Source organism: Staurois parvus, unplaced genomic scaffold (genome assembly GCF_062004578.1).
Source record: "Staurois parvus isolate SC_StPar_1 unplaced genomic scaffold, SC_StPar_1.0 ptg000506l, whole genome shotgun sequence".
Classification (NCBI taxonomy): Eukaryota; Metazoa; Chordata; class Amphibia; order Anura; family Ranidae; genus Staurois; species Staurois parvus.
Genome location: NW_028318302.1, coordinates 179,561 through 185,560, shown reverse-complemented (window position 1 = coordinate 185,560; position 6,000 = coordinate 179,561).

Below are 6,000 nucleotides of genomic sequence, written 5' to 3'. Positions count from 1 at the left end.
GTGGCACCATGCATCCTAATTGCCAGGGCTTCCCCCAATGGCTTAGAAATACCCATCTTAGAAAGGAGGGAAAAGCCTGCTTGAGAAATGAGGATGTCATTCAGCTGCAGCACCAACTTGTTTATTCTGACAGCAACAGGGACTTGCTCTCAGAATATACATAAGTAGGTGTGTGCAGTACTGTTGGATGAGATTTTTCATCCGCAGTTAAAAAAAGAGCATGTATTCTGAAGCATGGGGGCCTAGGGTGTATTTTGTGACACATTTCATGTGTGCCCACCATTAGAAGTGGGTGGATCCAGGGAGGTATATTCTAATGAATGGGCATACCACACACTTTTTCTGGCAGAGATTTCTTCTCTTTTTCATTCAGCCCACAGGCTGCATAAAAAAAAAGAACATAGCATACACACCCAACAAGGACCGGCAATGTACTGGTATATCACTGGACTTGGAGTGGTTATACCAGGATGATGCCTGGTGATCGGCTTTCGTGTAAAAGCAATCCTAGTGCCTAATTAGCTGCAGGATTGCTTTTACAAGCAGTGGGAGACAATGCCCCCCCCCCTCCCATGCTGTCTTCCACGGCCTTCTCATGCAGTCCCATGCCATCGGGGGAACCTGAGAATGCAGCCGGTGTTTCTGCCAGCTGACCATAGAGCTGATTGGAGGCCAGAATTATGCCAATCATCTCTATAGTCTAAGAAATCAGAAGCTACGAGCATTTCATCACTTCAGTTTCGCAGGATATAAACAGCACCATTTGTAAATTGGAAAAGCATCTGATCACACAGATCTTGGTGAGATTAGATAATGCAGGGGCAGAGGAGATATCTAGAGTCTGATGGACCCCAGATTTCTCAAAAAAGAATATATGACAAAGCCCATTGACGTTTTAGGGGGTATTTGCATTCTCTGTGATAGTATTAAAAGTGATAAAAAATAAAAATGAAAAGAGACAGTGTAAAAATAATTTAAAAAATCAAAATAACTGAAAAAACCCCAAAAACCTCATACCCTCCGAGCGTGCAGCGTTGACCCTGTGCCAGTATGTAAACAGCAGTTGCACCATGCATGTGAGGTATCGATGCGAACGTCAGATTAAAGGCAGTAATTCTAGCACTAGACTTCTCCTGTAAATCTAAAGTGCTAGCTTGTAAAGGCTTTTAAAGCATTGCCTATGAATATTAAAAATGTATGCAGTTTGTCGCCTTTGCACGGGACATGCGCAGTTTCAAAGCATGTCATGTTTGGTATCTATTTACTCGGCATACCATCATCTTTTATACTTTATCAAATAAATGGCCAATATATTGTGTTTTTGTGCATTAAAAGTAATGTGCGTTTGAAAAATTGCTGCGCAAGTACTATGTGACATAAAAAAAAACATTTTATTCACTAGGGTTCCTGCTTTAAAAAAAATATATAATGTTTGGGGATTCAAAGTAATTTCCTAGCAAAAAATACAGATTTTTTTTTCATGGAACAAAAAGTGTCAGAAAAGGCTAAATCTTCAGATGGTTAGAAGAGTGAGTAATGTGTGGCATAAACTTCTTATGCTTTTTGGAAAGTAGACACCCCAAACTATTTTCTGAGAGGCATGTTGAGTCAATAGAAGAATTTATTTTTTTACCACAAGTTTTTGGAAAATGACAAAAAAAAGTTTTATTTTTTTACACGAAATTGTCACTTAAATGATATATTGCTCACACATGCCATGGGTATATGTGGAATTACTCCCCAAAATACATTCTGATACTTCTCCTGAGTATGTGGGTACCACATGTGAGAGACTTTTTGGCAGTCTAGCCAAGTACAGGACCCCAAAAACCAATAAGCACCTTCAGGCTTTTTAAGGGCTTTATTTCCTCATTACACTTCCTGACTACCTATCACAGTTTCAGAGGCCTGAAATGCCAGAATAGCACCAACCCCCCCCCCCCACCCTCCCACCCCAAAATCTTTTTGGAAAGTAGACACTCCAAGGAATTTGATAAGAAGCATGGTGAGTATTTTGCAGATCTTGTTTGTGGCCACAAGTTTTTGGAAAATGAAGAAAGAAAACAAAAAATTTTTTTTTCTTTTCTTATATTTCAAAAACCTTGTAAGAAAAAAATTAGACCTGCAAAGTACTCACCATGCCTCTTTTTGAATTCTTTGGGGTGTCTACTTTCCAGAAAGGGGTCATTTGGGGGGGGGGTTGGTGCTATCCTGGCATTTCAAGGCCTCCGAAACTGCGATAGGTAGTGAGGAAGTGAAATGAGGAAGTTACGCACCTTCAGGCTTTCAAAGTGGTTATTGGATTTCAGGCTCCTCTATGTGGCTGCTGTAGTGTTGTTTATTATCCACAAGATGGCGCCTGTTGAGGTACTGAGCATGTGCAGTTTTTTGTCCACAAGATGGTGTCTGTTGAGGAACTGAGCATGTGCGAGAGAGAGAGAGAGAGAGAGAGAGAGAGAGAGAGAGATGTGAAACAAACGATAGGTTCCATTTTGCCACTGAGCACAACTTTCAGCCACTATGTGACCAATTTTAATTCTTTATACTCCTGACAAAGCTCTGTTTTCTGGAGTGAAACATGTAGAGTTTCTTGTTTTCTTTGGGAGCACTTTTTGAATGCACATGGTATTTACTCCTCTCCCCCTTTTTTTGGAGAGGTCTGTACTGCGTTTTACACTGTATCATTTGCATTCCTCAAGACAGTGAGATATTTTTGGTGGATATGGTGATGTATGGGGCTTATCCATGAGGGGCTGACATTTAAGCCTGTGGATGAGTGTACCCGTATTATATATCTGTAGCAAGATAGATTATACTATCTAATTAGTTTTGCCCATGGGGTAACTCCATTTCCTTAACAGAGATTATATATTCAAGCTGATAGGTTTATGATCAAACTACAGTGCCTCTTTGTATGCCGTCACTTAATTTAAAATGGTATGGTATTTGATTTGGTCTGGTGTTATTAACCATTTGGATGTAAGGTGACTATTTGCAATGGTATCCAGTTATATTGTTGTGCGCAGTACATTCCACTCCAATAGGCATTAAATTACAGCTAAGCATACATTTTTTTATATATTTGAATAAAGGTTATATATTTTAGATTCATCAATTGGCCAGATGGTGTATACAGAAACGCATCCTCATCCAGTATAGACATGGACTCAATATGCCTCTCAACAGATAGCTTAGGGTGTCTTCTTTCCAAAAAGGGGTAATTTTGGTAAAAAAGCTGTGTAAATTCCATTATCTATACCATAGTTTGCAGACGCTATAACTTTCAAACAAAGGAATCAATATACACTTATTGGAATTTATTTACCAAAAACAAGTAGCAGAACACATTTAGGTCTAAATTTTATGACAGAAATGACTAAATACCACGTGACATAAAAATTTGCTATTTTATTCTTTAGGGCCTCTGCTACAATATATATATATATATATATATATATATATATATATATATATATATATAATATGTTTGGGGGTTCTAAGTAATTTTATAGCAAAAGAACATTGATTTTTACATATATGAGGGAAATGTCAGAATTGGAAGGAAGTGGTTAAAGTCAGATATCATAGTCTTACATTTCATGCACTTTTTTAAAATATATTACCAAAGTTTCACATTTGGAAATACATTTAATGTTTGTTTATAAATGTTCTTACAAAGTTAATATGGTGAAAAAACCCCCAAAAAACATTTAATTATGATTTACACTTGCGGCTATGGAGGAGAGAGAGGGGTAAGTTTTAGTTGTAAACTGGCATGTGTGATAGGCACACCTGAGCTCTGCAGCCTGTTAGTTACACACTCCTGAGCCCTGCACCCTGTGCGATACACACTCCTGGGCCCTGCACCCTGTGCGTTATACACTCCTGGGCCCTGCACCCTGTGCGTTATACACTCCTGGGCCCTGCACCCTGTGCGTTATACACTCCTGGTCCCTGCACCCTGTGCATTATACACTCCTGTACCTTGTGCGTTATACACTCCTGAGCCCTGCACCCTGTGCGTTATACACTCCTGAGCCCCGCACCCTGTGCGTTATACACTCCCGAGCCCTGCGTGTTATACACTCTTGAGCTATGTATGTTGTAGCACTATATAGCATAGAGTGTGGGGGTGTATGGACTATGTACAACATCAGGTGCTCAGTGTGCCTCTTTGTCATAGTGGTCAGTGTTCATTGTGTCACCTTACATTGGTTGTCACTGCTCAATGTGTTTCCCTAACATTCGTTGTCAGTGTTTTCCCCTTATTGTATAAAGGCAGACAGTGTGTTCCCCTTATAAAGGTGGACAGTGTGTTCTCCTTACAAATGGTGGTCAATGTGGTCCCTGTACATTGGTGCTCAGTGTGTCTTCTGACATTGGTGGTCAAAGTCCTCTCCTTACAAAGTCAGTGTGCCCCCTTACATGGTGGTCAGCGAACCCCCTTACAGGTTGTTTAGTGTCCTCCCTTACATGATAGTTAGTATGTCCCATATACATTGGTGGTCAGTGTACTTCCCTTACATTGGCAGTCAATGTGCTCCCCTTACATTGGTGGTCTTCTTAAATTGGTAGTCATTGTGACCCCCTTACAGTTGTGTTCAGTGTCCTCCCATTACAGTGGTGGTTAGTGTTCTCACCTAACATTGGCGGTTTGTGTGTTCCCATTACAGTGGTGGTTATTGTGCTCACCTAACAATGGTGGTCAATGTTGCTCCCCATACTTGGTGGGCAGTGTGCCCTTCTTACATAGTGGTTAGTATGCCCCTCTTACATTGGTGTTCAGTGTGCTCCTTTACATGGTGGTCAGTGTATCCCCCATATGTGGTTGTCTTTGTGCTCCTTCACATGGTGTTCAGTGTGCTTCTTTACATGGTGGTCAGTGTGTCCCCCTTATATGGTGCTCAAAGTACTCCTTAATGTGGTGGTCAATGTGCCCCTCTTACATTGGTGGCCAGTGTGTCCCCTTACTAATTGTTAGTGTACTCACTTACATGGCAATCAGTGTTCTCCCTTAGATGGTGAGCAGTGTGCCTTGCTTATACTTATTATTAGTGTGCCTTGCTTATACTTATTATTCGTGTGCTTCCTTAAATGGTGATTAGTATGCTCCCTTACATTGTTGGTCAGTGTGCTCTCATCAGATTGGTGTCAATGTGCTCTTATTACATTGGTGTTCGATGTGCATCCATTATATTGGTTGTTTGCGTTTCCCCTTACATTAGTGGTCAGTGTGCTCCCCTAAATGATGGTCACTGTGCTTCTCTTACATTGTTGGTTAGTGTGCTCCTCTTACATTGGTGGTCACTGAGCCCCCCTATAATGGTGTTCAACGTGTGCCCTTACATGGTTGTCAGTTTTCTCCATTTACATTGATGGTTGGTGTGATCCCAGTTACCATCTTCTGGCTGCGCCCCACCTTGCAATTAGTAACATATCTACCAGAAGACAGGACAGGACAAGACATACTGGCCTGCTTGTACCTGCCAGTGGTTACAAGTAGGGGCAGGCTTACAAACAGGGAGCACTGCTGCATCAGGAAGTGGGGTCTGCCCACAGTCAATGTGACCGGTGGGGATTGCCAATGAGAGGTGCAGGGCAAGGTTTTTTAACAGATGGTGGTGGTTGCTGATAGGGTGATTGAAGAAATTTTGGGGTGCTTCAGCACACCCATGAAAACCCTGGCACATCCCCCGAATCATTAAGGAATCATTCTTTAAGACCTAAATGAAAATACTTATGGATATAAGAGATCAAACACTCTAGATCTTCTTTCTATTTCCTAATCCTTGTAAATTCCAAGCTAAATCTTGAATTTAAACAGAACCTTAACCTTTCATAAAATGAATACCACTCACTTAATGTATAGTGTATTTACTGGAGGTATAAATAGTTCATTACGGTATTACCTTGATAGATCAATCACTTGCCTTCAGATATGTGTCAAGCTTAATGAAAGAAGCTGGGACATGTGGAAACAATCTTTCTAATTGATCTGGT